This window comes from Podarcis cretensis, assembly GCF_951804945.1.
Source record: "Podarcis cretensis genome assembly, chromosome: 9".
NCBI classification, from domain to species: Eukaryota; Metazoa; Chordata; class Lepidosauria; order Squamata; family Lacertidae; genus Podarcis; species Podarcis cretensis.
In genome coordinates, this window is record NC_137178.1 from 79,040,178 (window position 1) to 79,060,796 (window position 20,619).

Consider the following 20,619-nt stretch of genomic DNA (forward strand, 5'->3'; position numbering starts at 1 on the left):
AGAAAACATCATTAGATTCCTTAGATCTATCCAATTACCGCCCGGTTTCCAATCTTCCATTCCTGGGTAAGGTGATTGACAGAGCGGTTGCTGAACAGCTTGGTAGGTTTCTGGATGAAACATCGGCTCTGGATCCATTCCAGTCCGGCTTCCGCTCTGGTCATGGGACCGAGACGGCTCTCGTTGCCCTAACAGATGATCTTCGTAGACAGCTGAATCGAGGCGGGTCGGGGCTGCTGATTCTTCTAGATCTGTCAGCAGCTTTCGACATGGTCGATCACGAACTCCTGGACCACTGCCTTGCCGACATGGGGATCCAGGGCACAGTCCTTCAATGGCTGCGCTCGTTTCTCTCTGGTCGGGGACAGAGGGTGGCGCTTGGGGGGGAATTGTCATCGCGTCACTCCTTGGTGTGTGGAGTGCCTCAGGGTGCGATTCTCTCCCCGATGCTTTTTAACATCTTTATGCGCCCCCTCGCCCAGCTTGTCCGGAGTTTTGGGCTGGGCTGCCATCAGTATGCTGATGACACCCAACTCTATCTGTTGATGGATGGCCATCCTGACTCGGCCCTAGACACACTGATCAGATGCTTGGAAGCTGTGGCTGGATGGTTACGTGGGAGCCGGTTGAAGTTAAATCCTTCGAAGACAGAGGTCCTCTGGCTGGGACGGGATGATATGGGATTGGGGGGCAACTCCCATCTCTTGGGGGGTGCAATTAGTGCCAGCACCGTCCGTTAAGAGTTTGGGTGTAATCTTCGATACCTCCCTCTCCATGGAGGCGCAGATTGCAGCTATTACAAAGGCGGCATTTTTCATCTCCGCCAAGCTAAGCAGTTGGCTCCTTACCTCTCTCGCCCTGACCTAGCCACTGTGATCCACGCGACGGTCACCTCCAGACTGGATTATTGTAACTCGCTCTACATGGGGCTGCCCTTGAGACTGACCCAAAAACTCCAGCGGGGGTGCAGAATGCCGCAGCGAGACTCCTTACGGGGTCTTCGCTGCGAGATCACATTCATCCGGTGCTATACCAGCTGCACTGGCTCCCGGTGGAGTATAGGATCAGGTTTAAGGTGCTGGTTTTAACCTTCAAAGCCCTATACGGCCTAGGACCCTCGTACCTATGGGACCGCCTCTCCTGGTATGCCCCACAGAGGAACTTACGGTCTTCAAATAAAAACATCTTGAATGTCCCAGGCCACAGAGAGGTTAGGCTGGCCTCAACTAGAGCCAGGGCTTTTTCGGCTGCGGCTCCAACCTGGTGGAATGCTCTGTCACAAGAGACTAGGGCCCTGCAGGATTTGACATCTTTCTGCAGGGCCTGCAAGACAGAGCTGTTCCGCCAGGCCTTTGGTCAGGGCGCAGCCTGACTCCCTCCTTTGGCAATCTTTACAAAACTTTAGTTTATGGTTGCCATCAATTTTGATTTTAATTAATTTTTATAATGTTTTTATAATGTTGCACTATTTCAGTGTTGTTAGCCGCCCTGAGCCCGGTTTCAGCTGGGGATGGCGGGATATAAATAAAATTTATTTTTATTATTATTATTATTATTATTATTAAAAGTAGAAACCCTTTCTTGATTTATATACAATGAACTGAACTGAAATACGACTGGAATTTACTTAACACTTGGGTTATTTCTTACATGTATGGCCTCTACTGAGACACAGGGTTGACCAGAGTAGCTGCTTTATTTTCTGAGCGGGCTACTTACAGACTTGCCTCATTTCCTGCTTGCGTTCTAGCGTTTGCCAACTCTGCTGTCGATGTTTGCGCTGCTCATTCAGCAATGGGAGGAAACCTGGTGCAGTTGCCTGCTGATGTATCACTGCTCTTCCGTATTTTTGATATTTCACATGCGCACATTAACAGTAGGAGAGAAGTTGGGGAAGGGGTGCTCAGTGGAAGAGCATCTGCAGAAGGTCCCATGGTTAATCAATGGCATCTCCAGGTAAGTCTGGGAATGTCCCTTACCTGAAACCTGAAGAGCCAGTACCAATCATTGTAGACTACTGAGCAGGATGGACCAGTGGTCTGACAGTGTAGGGCAGCTTCCTATGTTCCTATATTCAAAAGTGCTTTGAGTGGCACATGTGAAATCTGTCCTGGTCTGCAGCATAAAGTAGTTTTCCTTTTCTTTCTTCCAGTTGCATTGCAGATTTAGTAGGCGTTGCACTCATATACTACCCCCCCCCCCACTGCTTTCTTTCTGATTAGCAATATTAATCAGAACATATAGTGTTATTTTTGGAACTCTAGTCTAATCAGGAAAATCAAGGGGGTTTCTTTATTAACGTGCCTTGTATATAAATATCCGTTGCAGGCAAAAAATACCATGTTCCCACTAAAGTCTGCTCAAGCCAAGGAGCCAAGATCCTTATTACTTATGCAAAGTTTTAGTGCCTCATAATTCTGCAGTCAAAACAAAGCAATGCAAATTATAAATGTGTATGCCAATAACTTGACCTGCATGTTTATACTGGTAACAGAATTGCACTTTCTCTTTGCAGGATTTGGTAGATATTAGTGTTGCTTTACACACAAACACACCACATTCTTCTCTCCCAAACACCATGTGCTATTTCCTGTACTGCACCTAGTTGGGTCTGCCATACTATATTATGGGATGTTACCAGAAACATTATATTGTTACCAGAAAAATGCCCATTGCCTCCTGCCTTTGCCCTTCTCTAGGCACCTGTTGTGTGCCCCCCTGTGCCCCCCACATGTCCTTGGGTCCTAGATGTCCACAGTGACCTTTCCAAGCAGGCCATCTCATCCTGCCCTCCAGTCATTCCCATCACATTCTGTTTTATTTTTCCAATTTACTGTAATCATTACTGTACATGGTTAGCAGTCTTAGTCCTCATTGGTCTGTTTTGCCCACCAGGTTAAAAAAAAAAGCTTTTGTATTTCTGCAAATCCCTCAAGCATGCTGATTCCCCCTCTAGTGGCCTTGTTTTGGCTACTGTTTCCACTCTGCACCAGAGTTCGCTATTAGGAGAGATGCTGAATGCCAGAGTGAAGATCACAGCTAAGTACTTTACAGTCCAATCACAAAACATATTTGCCTCAATCTAGAAAAAGTTAGTTGCACCTAATGCAACAGTCACATGTGCAATAAGTAGTCTTCAGAGTAAACATGCTAAAGATGGCAAGCACTAAATCCTTTCAAAATTGACGGGACAATGTGGTTCAACAGCTGTGGACATTCTTGGAAGACACAGATTATCTAGACCCATTTCAGTCTGGGTATAGCTCAGGCTATGTGATGGACCCTTGCTCAGAGGTCTGCACTGACTGCCAATTTGTTATCAGGCCAAATTAAAAGTGTTCCTATTGGTATATAAATGTTTCTCCCATTGACTGCTACTAATTTTGGGGGACCTAACATTTTAAATGGAGCCACGGGATTCAATGTGGGTCCTGTTAAATTCACTCAGCCTTATTTCCAAAAAATATGTTACCATTGGTGTGGGATTTTGTATCTGAATGGGGAGTAGTAGCCTGATAGCTTTTGAAAGGCCATGTGTCAGCTATGAGACCTCTCCCGCTTCACCCAAATCCCCATTTCTGCCAAAAAGAGCAGTAACTGTGAAAAATCCAAAAGCAAACAGGAATCATTTCCTTCATGTACTCATTAAAGGGCATGTTTATCTATTCAAAAGAAAGGTGCGATTCTGCTGTGTACACAGTCCACAGTCCACAGAGTTACACAAGGTTCTCTTGCATCATGTGTCCTGGTTTAGCATACCACTTTTCTCAATACAGCGTTTTTTTATTGCCAAGAAGCCTCAGACCACATTTAGACCTGCACTGCAGTGATCCCTCATCATTCACTCTTTAGGACTTTCCCAGAGAACTTTCTGCCTTGATAAAGAGTCAACTGCCGCAGAGGAGCTAGAAGTCTTCCCCAAGCAAGCACTTTTGTTGCAGGGATATCACATTCTCCTTGTGCTCAAAACACAATACGGGACTAAATCAGCAATATGATGGAAAAGTGGAGGTTTTCTATCCTCTGCAATACCCCAAATATGGCAACCAGGCTAAACTACAGATTAGATGCAGATCTGGCCCAATCACATGAAACGTGGAGCAGTGTGGGATCAGGTGCCAAATCAAAGTGCAAAGCAGTTGGTTGTGGGGAGGCTGGACCCTCCCACCACCAAATTCTCCTACCATTTCCTCCCCAACTGAACTCTGATACCAGAAGTGGGCTTTCTGGGGACAAACACAGATGAGGGAAATGAGGGAGTACAAAGCTAAAAATTCTACTTGCACATTTCCTTTGCATTTAAATTACACACACACCCCATTGCCAGTCCACACATGATCACAACAGATATACATTAAAGTTATAGGTCCCTTGGTGTCCTGGACAGTACAGCTCAAATAGTAGTGGTGGTAGGGCATCCAAGTATGACTATGACAGTTTTAAATGGCAATGCAGTTTCTTTTCTTTACCATGAGAACTTTAAATGTCTGGAAAAAATCTTTAGGGGTGGGTGGGCAAGTGAGGAAGATGTACTCTCACAAGATCTTCCTTAGGCAGAAAGATCACTGTGAATTCTTACCTTACACTTTATAGCACATAGAAACCAGCCAAGATGATTCAAGTGTCATTTCAATCAGATAAATATTAACAAGATTTTTATGGACTTTGGGGTCCCAACCAACTCTCTTCTTCAAGTCTTCTAGTGATTGACTCTGCTACTGGCTATGGAAACCAACTACCTTAGCACCCAGTCTTTTCTGCACAGAGCTACAATTTTGCCAATCATTTGAGAAGGAATCAAGGCAGAGGATTAGCAACTTGGAGAAGTTGGGGTGAGATCTAGGGATAGATCCTTTACATGCCAGTATTTGTCTAAGCAAGCATTTGGTCCTTCTGTAATACCACTGAGCTGTGGAATACATATTCTTCCATTACTACTATTCCTAGCTCTACTGATTACCAAGTGATAGCACAGTGTAAACAAAGCCTTTCTTATTTATAATTAGCTTTCTTGCCTGACTGATAAGGAGCATGCCATGCTTTGAATAAGAACATGCTGGAACGGAATACTCTAATTCACAGAGCGATCCCATCCATTAATTACATACTTGGCAGGATAGAATTGCTACTAAATAAGTTGATAATTATGGTGCTGGAGGAGACTCTTGAGAGTCCCATGGACTGCAAGAAGATCAAACCTCTCCATTCTGAAGGAAATCAGCCCTGAGTGCTCACTGGAAGGACAGATTGTGAAGCTGAGGCTCCAGTACTTTGGCCACCTCATGAGAAGAGAAGACTCCCTGGAGAAGACCCTGATGCTGGGAAAGATGGAGGGCACAAGGAGAAGGGGACGACAGAGGACGAGATGGTTGGACAGTGTTTTCGAGGTTACCAGCATGAGTCTGACCAAGCTGCGGGGGGCAGTGGAGGACAGGAGTGCCTGGCGTTCTCTGGTCCATGGGGTCACGAAGAGTCGGACACGACTAAACGACTAAACAACAACAACAAAAAGTTGATAAGAAGTTGTAACAACTTCCATATTCACTAGCCTCTTCTGGTGCAATGGGAAAAAATGAGTCGCTAGTCCTGACTTTGCCCAAAGTTATGCTTGCTGAAGTGGTGCAAGTGAAAATTCATCATGTGGCTACTTCATTTAAGACTAAAGCCAGGTAGATGAGGAAGATCCTAGCAGCTCAAGATCCTGACTCCCAGCCCCAGTGATTGCTAACACAATGAAATGCAGCCCATTTCCTGAAGGGTGGAGGAAGGTGAATGGATAAGCAAGGTGTGTTTTATGCTCTATAGCAGAAAGGGAGCAGGTAACAACATAGTCCACACAACAGGAGGTGTAGGTTATCCAGCCAGCAAGTGGCCTCTTTGTTCAGATACTGGTTTCTGAACACAGAGATGCATGAAACACATCTTTGTGCATGAAACCCACATATTGGTATATGTGATTGTTGTTAGCTGATTTGACTAGAGCAATAAAATGCAATATAAAGACTAGTAACTAACGAACTAAATAAACAAAGCAAAATTGATGTTTATACTAAAACCAGATGTCATAATACCTGACAGTTGTCTGTCCAACTTTAAAAGAAATAGAAAAATCAAAGGAAGGGCATTTCACAACTTCTCTAGCCAAGCTGTGCCATTGCTGTGCCACTCTTTAAGTAGGCGGTTAATGTTTACTCGTTCTGTTGAACCCTTCGCTTCTTGTCTTGTCCTGTGAACTGAGGAAATAACAATTCCGTTCCCTGTGCTGTGCTTTGTCAGTATAAAGTGCTCTGTCTCATCCCATATATGCTTACCACAGGCAGTTACTGTGTGCCAATAACTATTTTTATAGAGGACAATTATGATTACAGTCTTGGTTTATATGTACCACTTAGCATCAGGTACTGGCATTACAACTGTGCAAAGAAGAATATAACAGATGTGTTACTAAATGGAAGTGTGCTAATAAACTACCGTTCCTGCTCCTTGACACACCAGATTGGGGCTAAAGACAAAATAAGCCTGGCAGCAATGGCAGCTGCAAAGGCAATGAGGTGGCAAAGTTACTAGCACCAGAGGAAAGAGGCGTAAACCCTCAGGCAGCCTTGGCAGCCTTGTGTGTGACTAGGTGGTTAGTGTGCGTATTAGGAGAGCACTATCTGTCTCAAGCCCTACAAAAGTCCGGAGAAGCCCCTTTGTATATTACCTAAAAACAATGCAGCTTAAATGTTTCCAATGTGATTTTGTGATTTACCTTGAGTGGGATATTCCCTGAAGGGTGGCGCACAAATGATTATATAATCAATACATAAGAAACATGCTCTAGATAAGCTGATGAAATAATGTGTTTCCTCCATTGCTAATTTAGCCCAGGAGATGACTCTTATGTAGCAATGAAAATACAAACATTTACCTGCAAAAGGGACTGGAAATGGCAGGTATCGTGTAACAAATCCCACCATTCAGACAAAAAGATCCATAACTGCTGCCACAAAGTTCTTCATGATCTAAAACAAAAAGAAATATAAGGTAGGTTAATTTTAGCCTGCTCTTCTTGCATGAAACAAATGTGATGATGTGGGGAAATAGAATAACTTACTGAAGTGTTTTAACACCTTGTTTGCCTTCATATTGTATGAAAAAGTGTTTCTATTATTATTACTTTTAATCATGACAAATAAAAGAAGGATTAACCTTACTCTCACAGCCTGCAAATGCATAGGCATCATCGCCATCTCCTGTTATGCAAACACAGCTTTTGGGATTCTTTTGCATGAACAGGTGGACGCAAGATCCAAGCACAAAACCCTACAAAAGAGGAGTGGGAAAGGCAGCGTTGTCATTTGTTTGCTTTACGGTCTGTGCAAAAGGGCTTCAGCAAAGGAAAGCAGAGACTTATTGAATCCTCTCCTTCTGCCAAAGGACCAAGAACAGGAACCCTGATGCAGAGCTAGCTCTTCAGTACTTTGTGGGAAACTGATAATGCAGGAGTCAGGACCGGTTTGAGTCCAACATTTGCACAGATCTGAGGTCTCTGCTAGTGCATTAGAGTAGGGGTATCCTTTTGCAACTGAGTTCAGTGGGATTTTAATTGCATAAAACTCAGCACTAGATGACAGCCTTCAGATTTTACTTGATAGGCTCTGCTTGCATTATTATTATTATTATTAGTAGTAGTAGTAGTAGTAGTAGTATAAGTATTATTAGTATTATTTTCGGAGGTCTCAGGGAGGTTCACAGAATAAAAATCAAGATATAAAACCACTAAATACCTAATAAAAACAAAAAACAAAAACTCAATACTGCCCCCCCCAAAAAAAAACACATTTTAAAAGGGCATAGGCTATAAATCAGATCAACCAAAGGCCTGGTTAAAAAGGAATGTTTTTGCCTGGCGCCCAAAGGTGTATAATGAAGGCTCCGGGTGAATTTCCCTGGGGAGAGCATTCTGCAGATGGGGAGCCACTGCAGAGAAGGTCCGTCCTTGTGTTGCCACCCTCCTGGCCTCTCAAGGAGGAGGCACATGAAGAAGAGCCTCAGAAGATGATCTCAGGGTCTGGGTAGGTTCATATGGAAAGAGGCGGTTCCTGAGGTATTGCGGTCCTGAGCCGTTTAAGGCTTTATAGGTCAAAACCACTGCTTTGAATTGGGCCCATAAACTAATTGGCAGCCAGTGCAGTCAGGGCAGGATCGGTGCAATATGCTCAAACCATCTTGCTCCATCCAGTGAGCAACCTGGCCACTGAATTCTGCACCAGCTGAAGTTTCCGAACCTTCTTCAGAGGCAGCCCTACATATGCAGTAATCTAACCTTGAGGTTATCAGAGCATTGACAACAGTAGTTAGGCTATCCCTGTCCAGATAGGGGCATAGCTGGGCCACCAGCTGAAGGTGATGGAAGGCACTCTGGGCCACTGAGGCCACCTGAGCCTCGAGTGACAGCAAAAGATCCAGGAGGACCCCCAAGCTACGAACCTGCTCCTTCAGAGGAAACATAATCCCATCAAGAGCAGGCAACTTTCCACCCATCTGGTCTAAGGAACCACCCACTAGCAGTGCCTCAGTCTTATCTGGACTGAGCTTCAGTCTGTTGGCTCTCATCCAGTCCTTTACTGAGGCAAGACTTCCAGCACTTCCACTGCCTCACCTGCAGATGTAAAGGAGAAATAGAGCATACTGCTGACAACATACTCCAAACCTCCAGATAACCCCACCCAGCAGTTTCATGTAGATGCTAAACAACATGGGGGATAGGATTGAGCCCTGCGAAACCCCACATTGAAGGTTCCACAGGGCTGAAAAGCATTCCCCAAGTATTAAAAGACAAATCTTGAAATCTTCCTTACACCTTCAGATTGAAAAGTCTACTTGTTTCCACTAAGCACAGATAAGATTAACCACAGTTTTTCTGAGCTCAGACAAAAACAAGAGGCAAAGCTTCTGATTTCCTCCTCAAAGTTGCACCAGAGGAGGCGAGGAGCGCATGAGCCTAGGGGAAGGCTAGGCTTGTTCTCAGCCAGTAAAGTAACTGGCCAAATTCACAAATAGAACTTTTCCAGTGAGTAAGGATTGAAAATCTAGTTCTCCCAGTCCTAATCAAATAGTGTAATGATTACGCTGCACTGTTTCTCCAATAGCTACTTCAGAGCTGCTGATACACACATAAACATTTATATCCCACCCTTCTGGTGGAAAAGAACATAAACATTGTGTGCAAAAGCACACAAATATTTGCTACATTTAAAATTGCTATTTCATAAAAACAACAATATAAAACAACTAAGCAAGGATAGAGGAAACCAGAAGTGGCTTGTCAGGTGTGGCAGAGGGAGAGGCATCCTCACAGTGGTGGTGTGGTACCACTGTCTTCAAAAGGATATGATGTTAGCTCTGACATACAGGTGTGTGCAAACCCACCAACCCAGAGCTCTCCCAGTGGTCCCTGAGCCATAGATGAAGGAACAGCAACAAACAAAACAGATGAAGGAAATGTATGCCACACACTATCTTCAGCTAAGAACCCCAAGTGAGAGTGCTAACACACTTCATAGCGCAAGGTATTCCATAGTTGATGTGCAGCCACTAGGAAAGCTTCCACAAAAACACCCTAAGGGTACACAATCTTTAAATAAAAATATCTTTCTTGCTGAAAACTCAAGGACAGGAAGGGGACAGATGGCAGAATATCCTGCTTAAAAGAACAACGTAGAAAATGCTAAAACTCCATCCGTCCGCCAATTTAGTTCTGCCTCTGACATCTTTCCCTGATAAGGATATCTTACAACATTTCTGAACCTTCCTGGAGCTTTGCCAAATCATCAAGAGAGGCAGGCAGACAACACCTTTCTTCATTTCCTGCATTTTGAGTTGCATGAACAATGCTGTAAGGAGGCTGTAAAGTACAGCACAATATATTAAAATACCTAGATTAAAAGTTGCCTTTAAACTAGCACTGAGAGTGAACTTTAGTAACCACTACAACAACCCTATTCAGAAATAAACGGGTCCAACAGATCAAAAACTAGCCATCTGCACTGCCATAAACCCTGTGGAGATCCCTAGGCAATTGAAATCTTGCCCTGCCCCTCTGTATGCACGCTCTAGTGGGATAACATGGAACTAAGAAAGCTTGACTGTAATTTTCTTTCAAGATCAAATTAGTATTATTTTGATCCATTGTCATGGGGCCCCTAAAAGGCCCATAGGCCACTGCCTACTCTGCTTATCTGGTAATCTGGCACTGGCCAGCTGGTAACCTGAAAACTGTGATATTATTTTGCTGAGTTTCACCTAGTATCGGAGTTTAAAGTGGAAGAGAAGTAATGCTAAAGATCTTCCAGGAGAACAAAGGAAATAAAGAGCTGCTGCTTTTACTCTTCTTCTTTGGCGATCATATGCAGCCGAGTAAGATTGTCTTCCATAAACACGGTTTTAACAATGAGTCTGTAAGTGACTGTGGAGGCCAGTTATGGATCCACATGTCCTTCCACAGTGGGGACATAGGTTTCCAGGTGGGAGTTGATCACGGTGAGGGTTTGCCAAATGAACCTTCCTCTTAGCATATTTTTCCTTTCATCCTGGTTTGAACGTCTTCAGAGTCCATGACACCTTTGGTAAAGGTTGTTCTCCAACTGGGGCACTTGCAGGCCAGTGTTACTGAATTGTCAGTGTTTATGCTATACTTTTTAGATTTGCCTTGAGAGAGTCTTTAAACCTCTTTTGTTGACCACCAGTGTCAGGGGCTCAGGAGCAGAGGCACAGGGAAGAGAGGAGATGGAGAGCGAAGGGGAAGAATCCGAGGGGAGCGTAGGAGAAGAGGACAGTGGACCGAGGGATTCCATGAGCCTCTCCAGCGAATCGGAAGATTCACAGAAGGGGGCGCCAGTGGCCAGGGGTAGGGGGTTCCCAAGGGGAATGCCCCAGGAGCAAGGGGGCAGCAGGGACTCCCAGAGCAGTAGCTGGAAATCAGGACCAGCTTCCCCACCATAGCAGAGTGGGGGGGAAGAGTCCCAAGGATCGGGGCCAGTGCATTCCCCACCAGGGAGAGAAGATAAGGCAGGGCTGACCACGCCTCCATCAGAAAGTCGGACAACAGAGGAGAGGTCAGATCCGGCCAGTGTCCCGGAAGAGGGAAGCAGTGACCAAAGTAGTGTAACGGTTAGGAGAAAGGTCACTGGGCTGGCGCGAGAGGCAAGTTCAAATGTACAGGAGCGCGGGACAGCAGAGAATGAGGATTGGGAACCGGGTCCTAAAGCTCGCCGGAGGGAGGGGGAGGAGCTAAGCGACTCAGCGTCGGAAGAGTCCAGAAAGGGCAATGCCCCAGCGGGCAGGAGGACCCAGAGGAGGAGAGAGCAGCGTAAAAGGTGGAGCAGGGCTAGGATCTTAAACTGGTGTCATAGGGGAGGAGACTCAGACGGGACTTCGCCGATCTAGGGTTTAAGACGTAGGGCTGCACGCTGTGGCTTTGAAATGGAAACTGAACTTCAATAAAGACTTTTGTACATTACTACAGCCTAGCGTTGGTCCTCTGTGAGCTGGGACCTAGAGGCAGCTCTGACAACCAGCATTACAATTTCCATTTTAAGTTTGGAATAGAGTAGTTGCTTTGGAAGACGGTAATCAGACATCTGAACAACATGACCAGTCCAATGAAGCTGATGTTGAAGAATCATTGCTTTGACACTGGTGATCTTTGGTCTGGTGATTCCATCAATGGTGTCTCCGAGAAAAATTACATATGACTTGGGAAGACAAGCAAACTAATGTCAGCGTACTGGAAGAGGCAAAGATCAGCAGCTGCTTTTGCTAACACTCCTGTCCAGATCCACTATAATCATCTGAAAGAAAGTGGCTGGTAGGACGGGACAGCAAGAGCAGGGAACAGCAGCAAAGCATCTCTTCATGGCCTTATAGTTCTCTCAGATCAGCTTGCAGGGAATATCATTCCACAAAGAAAAGATATTATTTGCCTTTAAGGCCTTCCCCCCCCCCACCAAATAATTTTTGAAATAAATAAATTATACCCCCCTCTCTAAGTGAATGCAATGGGTGGGACAAGTTAGCAGCTCCTCCTGCTATACATTATATCAATATTTATCAGAAAGAATATTTTAGCAAGAGCTATTTTTAAAAAGATTTTTAAAAATATTGCTACATGTTAAGACCAAGCATCTCCATTAAGAAAGAATCCGCTTGTGGCATAACACACTTGAGAACTATGTGCTACCTTGCACTCTAGGTGTCATAGTCACTGTTATTTCTAGCAGCACCTGAAAATGGGGCAGCAAATATGGAAACATGGTGCCACAGTAAGACCACTTTTTAAATGGTCGGAAAGTTTTACCAATTTTTCCATTCTCAAACACTAAAAAAGAGATCTAGCTTAAGTTGCTATTTCCCATATATAAATGTGAGTCTCTAAAGGGATATTTCTGCATGATCTGTCAAAGTGGAGAAATATCCCTCAGCCCAGCCAGTAACAGAAATGCTACTTCCTGAGCAGCACAGCCCAGGTAGGAAGCCAGGAGGGCAGAGAGTAGCTCAGGGATGTTGTTTTTACAGAACCATAACCAGATTTGCTTGTTCATCCGGTACTGTTCTTTGTTGACAAAATAAACTCATCTAACCTGAGTTTCTCTATTTTTATTCAGATTCTGTGAAGTTTGTTAGAGAAGTCTGATTTCGAGGCAGGTCTACACTCTGTATTATGGCATGTCTACAATGTGACTAGAATACAAATGTTGTGTTACTGTATTTAGAGGGCTGTAATCACTACAAGTAACTTCATGGTTTACAAAACACTCTAAAAGCTCATATAAAAAGCTACAGTAAATATCATCAATGTCTGTACTCATTTGTAGGCTCTTCTGAATTTCGCAACTTGTGCTGTGAATGCTGAACTCCATGCAGCTACAGTGAAGGAAGTGGAACGCCAACTTGGCTGGGGGAAATTTTCATACAGGCTTAGTGACAGGAGTGCATTGTGCTATGAAGGGCCTTGAAGCCAGGGGAACTTTGGAAGTTAGTCACTTGCTGAATGCAGTGTGGCCATGGAAGTAAAGGCCCACCTTCCTGGGTGAGAGATAGATTCTGACTAGGTATATTAAAGACTGGGTGCTGCGGGAAGGCATGGGATCTAAAAGGCTGCACAGAAGCAAAAGAGGAAGTAGAAATCACAGGGCCTAAAGATAAAGAATGCAAAAAATATTCAAATTCAGAATAATTAGACAGGTATTTGCCTATATGACTCCAAAATATTGCAATCAAGTTATCATGTAGAAATGATTTGAATATTAATTACATGGAGAACAACAAATGAATTTATTATATAGTAGTTGTTTGTACATTGTGCCACAAACAAACAGGATGAAATTGTATTCAAGACATCGGTCAGTTGTATGGGTGGAGGAGCATTCATTATTTGCATCCTCTCTCAAAGGTTCAGGACACTTTACAATTTGAAATGTTTATGATCTGTGGTTCAGTACAACTTGCCTCCTGGATTCCTTCTTACTAGTACATATAGGGGTGTGGGTGGTGTGCATGCTTTCTGGAGATGGGAGAAACAAGTTGAGGAACTAAAAAAATAAACTAGTCTGGAAATCTGGGGTGGGGGTGGCGGGAATCTAGTCAGGAGAAGCAGAGAATAGCCTATTAAGGAATTCATATTTTTGATGAATTATTGTATTGATTTTCATGATTAAAAAAAAAGCTTGTATCAAAAGTGCTAGAACTCAGTTCCTGCAGCCTCCTCTCTTCCCAACATCCTTGGAATGGCCATATTGATTGATTGATTGATTGATTGACTGATTGAATTTATATACCACCCTATACCTGGAGGTCTCAGGGTGGTTCACAGAACAAAATAAAAATATAAAATAAAAATAAAAACAACAACCCAATAACACCCCTAAAAAAAGAACCACAAAATTTTAAAAGGGCATAGTATATGGGAAGCCACCTTACACTGCCAGACCAGAGGCATCAAGCAGTATCTGCTCTGAATGATCGTGGCATTCTGTCTCTTTCCCATCCCTGAGCTCCTTTTAAATTGGAAATGCTGGGACTTTCTGCATGCTAATCATATGCGTGCCAAGCTATAATCTCACTCCACTGGAGGACAGGAAACTCAAGATGCTATACGCCGGGCCTGTTCCCTTGCTCAGGTCCAGAAAGAGGTGATGGGAAGGTAATTGCATTGAACCACCTAGTTCATTTTCCCCAAGCTATACACTGAAACTAGTGGGGAAAATCACCTCTCTTTAGTAGCCATCCTATTTCTGCAGTACACTGATTTTATGGCAAAACCATACGTTGATAGTAAAGAGAAGGGCTGTTATGTGCTTGCGCTATAAGGGGAGCCCCATCAACTAATTGTACTGATTGCCAATGACTACCAGCCAGGATGGCTCTGCTCTGCCTCCACAGTCAAAGGCAGCAATGCTTCTGGATGCCAGGAGGGCTTCTTGTGCTCAGGTCCTGCTTGCAGGTACCTTGTAATGGCATCTGGTTTGCCACTATGGGAACAGGATGCTGAACTAGATGAGCCATTGTTTTTAGGATGTTATGGCTGTGTTCTTGTGCAGTCTAATAGAGAGTGGAAAGTGATGACATTGCAAACAACTCATGATCTAGTAAGCTTCAGGGAAACCGTTAACCAAACGTTCTTGAACATTAAAGAACATATTGCATTCAAGAACATACTGAGGGTGGGCATATACTAAATCAAATAAAATTAGACACTAAAATAGGAAAATATTATTTAAATGGTGGAACATTTCTGTGAGAGCAGGTAGTATTTCATTTCTCCATAAGCTTTCTTGCTTAGAAAAGTTAATTAATATATAGGTATGATCATCTCCACTGTGATCTCTATCACTGTGCAGAGGAACAATATGTTGTCCACAAGCAAAGCAAATATGGAGCTTCTTTAATCATAGAATCATAGAATCATAGAATCATAGAGTTGGAAGAGACCACAAGGGCCATCGAGTCCAACCCCCTGCCAAGCAGGAAACACCATCAGAGCACTCCTGACATATGGTTGTCAAGCCTCTGCTTAAAGACCTCCAAAGAAGGAGACTCCACCACACTCCTTGGCAGCAAATTCCACTGTCGAACAGCTCTTACTGTTCATGTTAATTCTTTTATGCATAGATAATTCCACATTTTCACACTAATATGTTATGCTGTTCAATATGCACATCAACATCAGCTGAATATTTGTGCCCACTAATCTGGCAATGTAAACAGAAGCCTAAAATTTGTATGCACCTGCAAATGAGGGACACACCACTGCATGCACATATTTAATACATAAGGCAATTCAGTCCAAAACAGTAAATGCCTGAAAATAGTCTGCAAAATCCACAATCTTGTCAACACACATTACCTATGAATGTTTTGCCCAAGAAACAAGTTAATTTGCCAGAGGAAGTACAGAATGACCTTCTTTTCTCCAACCTTCTCTATTCTTTTGTACAACAGTCTGTGTCTCACCTCTTGCCATGATTAAGTGGCGTTCTTACTTTCTAAACTTCATCCACCCATCTGAAATATGGGGATAACACGAATCCATATGACAGGGCTAAATGTAAGGAGGATTACAAGATACTGGTTGCAATCAAACAATCCAAACCAGGTTAAAAAGTAATAAAATAAACCCTTTCCACAAGGGCAGGAGAGAGAACATGTGAGCACAAGTATATGAAACCAGTATGTGAAGTGGTTTGATGAGTCACAAAAACAAACCATTGAGCAGTCAGAAATATAACAGAGTTGTGAATATCAGTACAGCCAAAAACCTTAAGGAAGTTACCTGTTCGCATATTATTCTGACCGCTCGTAGTTCTTGATCACCGCCTATTCTTCGAATGCCCTGAAGACAAAAACACCTTGTTTTATTCCAAATGTTTTCTGTCTGATGAAACAGCTAGGATTATTTTCATCAAAACTAAATAAATACTCAGTTGGCAGTCAGCAGATATCTGTTACCCTTTATGTAAACACAATTAATTTTAAATCTAACAGCAAACACTGCTGCATTCAATAGCTCAGTGGTCCTGATTTTTTGTTAACTGCTTCCTTTGTTCCTGCAGTTACTGTACTTTTCCGTGTATAAGGCTAGATTTTTTTACATTAAAATAAGGTTAAAAATCTGGGGGCATCTTATAAATGGATATTGCATATGCCCATTTTCTAAATTTGGGATCCCCAAAAGTATGGGGGTGTCTTATACACGGAAAAATACGTTAATTTATTTGGGCAATTCTCCTTTAGTTTTTGTTAACTCCACCTCCACGCCCCTGCAAATTGCAGCACCAGTCTGTCTAGCATAGTCAAACAGCACTATAAAATCTTTAAATATTATTGTAACTTTAATTAAATCCAGTTTGGAGGTTATGTCCACTGTAATACATCCCAATGAGTTTAAATGGGCTATGACTGATCTATAGCCTATTAATTGCTGTTTATTATTGTGAATATGCATTGTGATATAAACAGAATGAGGATATTATACTGAAGTATGGTTTAGCATTACATCTGAAAGTGCCATCCTTAACCTATGGATTGCTGTGTGTCTAAGACTGAGTCCAGGCTGCCTTTTAATTTGACCTTTGCTCTAGCAATGTAGTGGCAACCAGAATGAGAGGAGAGAAGAAAGTAATTAATTTATGGAGCAGTTACCAAAGAGAACGGAGCTTTTCTTCATCAGTCACTCTCTTCAGCTCATCTGCTAGACCAGGCTTCCTCAAACCCGGCCCTCCAGATGTTTGGAGACTACAATTCCCATCATCCCTGACCACTGGTCCTGCTAGCTAGGGATCATGGGAGTTGTAGGCCAAAAACATCTGGAGGGCTGAGGTTGAGGAAGCCTGTGCTAGCCCCTGGTCTGTTGAATGCATAGATGGGTACTGCTCTTGTGTGGCTTGCAGATGCTGTTCCCAAACCCCTTCCTCTCCAAGAACTCAACAGAGATATGGTTCTACCTCTTAGTATAAATCAAGAGTGAGGTTGGTAAGGAAAACGTTTTGTCGAAATCTGTCATCAGTGGTAGCTTTATTTATGAATTATGATGCCAGCTCTTCAGTCCACTACACCAGTGCATACGATCGGCATTATTAAAGTGTAAACTTAGATGGCCTGTTGAGCTGACCTCCAATCAAGGTGAAGAAACGGGGAGGGGGGAATCCCACTAAGGCAAAATTAGTTACCATAGAATCATAGTTAAAAGTGGCCACATGGATCATTCTAATCCAACCCCATTTCATCCAATGTGGGGCTCATTAGAATAGTTTCGTATGAGTTCTGAGTAGGGATGCAACCCAGTAATGAAAATGTTAATTCATTAATCATGTAAGTCTCAGACAATTAATTTATAGATTAAATTTGTCTAAATTTCATATTAGTAAAAACAATATCCCCAAAGCCAAAAGCATATTTCCTTTAAGTTTATGCACACATGTATGCTGGCCAGCGTCCACTCAGCTAAATGAGCACCAGGAGGACCCCCAGATGCAGCACATTTAACAAGAGCGGACACAGGACTATAAATTCCAGAGTGTAAGTTATACCCAGCTCACCATTGTTTGATGCAGCAAGCATCATCTTAGAAGAGCACTCTTTTTGTGTGTGAAGACAGTACTTGCATCTACAGTCTTTATGAGTAATTCGTGTTAAAAATAATAAACAATATCTAGTGGAGGATTAATTGTCAAGTCTTTTAGTCAACTAAATATGTTTAATTGATTAATCTGATTAAGCAATTAAGCATTGCAGCCAAGGTGTTTGGTTTGCCAGGTTCGTTGCTTGCTAAAGATACATTTACATAACTTATTTACATTGGCCATTATTGATTTCACATACATTTGGGAACAAACTATTTTTTAATCTTTATTATTTATTTATTATATTTGTATACTAGCAGTGTGGTTGGATTAATTCAATTCCTTTTAATTATTTCCTTTTCCATTGAAATATGCAGGGGATACTCATCACTTATCCAGGAGAACAAAAAATATTCCTTCCTAGTTCAAGGATTATTAATGAGCAGATTTGATATAGATATGAGGACAAACAGTGGAGGAGAAAATCTTACTTCCTTTTCCAAGAAACATTAGTATCTTCCACCCAAACACATCTCTGCTACTTTTCAAAGAAGTGCAATTTGACCCTTGCAACATACATTTTCTAGTGGTGTTTCTATCAGTTCCCAGTTATTTTTAGTACATACGTCAGGTCAGCTGCTGGTTAAATCAGTCTAAACAATGGCCCTCAGTCAACTGATCATGGAGTTTCCCCTACCCCTAGAAGACCTTCACAGACACACTTGCAATAGTAATAATCAGTGTCAAGGTCTCACATGTACCAAGTTTCCTCCTACCATTTACCCAGGCAGTGCATGAACAATAGGAAATGGCACTTTGTGTAATCTGACTTTAGTGCTTCACAACTAACTGCATTCCCACTGTGTTTACAAGGAAAGGAGCAATACAATAATAATAATAATAATTTATTATTTGTACCCCGCCCATCTGGCTGGGTCTCCCCAGCCACTCTGGGCGGCTTCCATAAAAACCAAAAATACACTAAAATATCACAGATTAAAAACTTCCCTGAACAGAGCTGCCTTAAGATGTCTTCTGAATGTCAGGTAGTTATTTATTGCTTTGACATCTGCTGGAAGGGCATTCCACAGGGCGGGCGCCACTACCGAGAAGGCCCTCTGCCTGGTTCCCTGTAGCTTTGCTTCTCGCAATGAAGGAACCGCCAGAAGGCCCTCGGCGCTGGACCTCAGCGTCCGGGCAGAACGATGGGGGTGGAGACGCTCCTTCAGGTATACTGGGCCGAGGCCGTTTAGGGCTTTAAAGGTCAACACCAGCACTTTGAATTGTGCTCGGAAACGTACTGGGAGCCAATGTAGGTCTTTCAAGACCGGTGTTATGTGGTCTCGGCGGCCGCCCCCAGTCACCAGTCTAGCTGCCGCATTCTGGATTAGTTGTAGTTTCCGAGTCACCTTCAAAGGTAGCCCCACGTAGAGCGCATTGCAGTAGTCCAAGCAGGAGATAACCAGAGCATGCACCACTCTGGCGAGACAGTCCGCAGGCAGGTAGGGTCTCAGCCTGCGTACCAGGTGGAGTTGGTAGACAGCTGCCCTGGATACAGAATTGACCTGCGCCTCCATGGACAGCTGTGAGTCCAAAATGACTCCCAGGCTGCGCACCTGGTCCTTCAGGGGCACAGTTACCCTATTCAGGACCAGGGAGTCCTCCACACCTGCCCGCCCCCTGTCCCCCAAAAACAGTACTTCTGTCTTGTCAGGATTCAACCTCAATCCATTAGCCGCCATCCATCCTCCAACCGCCTCCAGGCACTCACACAGGACCTTCACCGCCTTCACTGGTTCTGATTTGAAGGAGAGGTAGAGCTGGGTATCATCTGCATATTGATGGACACCCAGTCCAAACCCCATGATGATCTCTCCCAGCGGCTTCATATAGATGTTAAAAAGCATGGGGGAGAGGACGGAACCCTGAGGCACCCCACAAGTGAGGGCCCAGGGGTCTGAACACTCATCCCCCACCACCACTTTCTGAACACGGCCCAGGAGGAAGGAGCGAAACCACTGTATAACAGTGCCCCCAGCTCCCAGCCCCTCTAGACGGTCCAGAAGGATGTTATGGTCGATTGTATCAAAGGCCGCTGAGAGATCCAGCAGAACTAGGAAACAACTCTCACCTTTGTCCCTAGCTCGCCGGAGATCATCAACCAGCGCGACCAAGGCAGTTTCAGTCCCATGATGAGGCCTGAATCCCGACTGGAAGGGATCCAAATGGTCCGCATCCTCCAGGCATGCCTGGAGTTGTTCAGCAACCAATGTACTGTATTGCATAATGTAATGTACAGATTACTATATCCCAGGAGAAAGCTGAATGATGTACTGCTGACGATGCTTTAGGAGTTATATTTTAGTTGCTGTGAATTCACCATTCCCATACTATGGGTGCACAGGGCTATTAACCGGCAGAATCTCCAAAGGAGATCAAAAATTGAAATGGATACCCACTGTGCTTCAAGTAAATATACAGAAGATCCTGTTTTACTCAAGGTTGGAGGAAAGAAAGGATTAAACAGCCCCTTATCCAGAGCAAACAAAATTGAAGAGAAATGACCATCTAAAGGAGCTCAACTCTGTTTCGAGTTGCAACCTTGCAAGAGAGAGTGAGAGAGATTCAGAGATTTCTTGCTGAAATCGCCATCCCTGTCCTAAACTAAACATGTTTAATTTGGGGAAAATATAATAATTTCCATAGTTACTAACAATGGTTATTTTCAAATTTACATTTCATACTTGTGCAATAACATCTACAAAAAAGGTAAAATTGTGCTATATTGCTTTTGTTGCAGGTAATCTAAATCCTGATACTAAATCAACCAGTAGAGCATGGACCTTTTGTGGAATATTACACATTCACCTATGTCACTTGAAACGCTTCTTTCCATTTGCCCTGGATAATGCAGGATCATCCAATACGTATTTGTCAAGAGGAAACGTCTGAATAAATTTTGTTCATTCTAAATGGCATACTGTTTCATAAAAAGGTTAAAGAGATCTATACTTAC

At 43.3% G+C, this 20,619-nt stretch overlaps 2 long non-coding RNA genes across 6 annotated transcripts in view; one reads left to right on the plus strand and one right to left on the minus strand.

The window, feature by feature from the left end:
* Positions 1-1,714: 1,714 nt before the first annotated feature.
* Positions 1,715-20,596, plus strand: LOC307224697. Its single transcript, XR_013842697.1, has 4 exons — positions 1,715-1,956; positions 6,866-7,026; positions 17,981-18,115; positions 20,404-20,596. It is a non-coding gene; the product is annotated as an uncharacterized lncRNA (long non-coding RNA).
* Positions 6,119-20,619, minus strand: part of LOC307224696 — a 77,461-nt gene continuing 62,960 nt past the window's right edge. For all 5 annotated transcript variants that reach the window (XR_013842692.1, XR_013842693.1, XR_013842694.1 and 2 more), the window contains 4 exons: positions 15,815-15,874; positions 7,192-7,305; positions 6,911-7,004; positions 6,119-6,233 (listed from right to left, as the gene is read on the minus strand). This is a non-coding gene — a long non-coding RNA (uncharacterized lncRNA). The remainder of the gene's footprint in view (positions 6,234-6,910; positions 7,005-7,191; positions 7,306-15,814; positions 15,875-20,619) is intronic.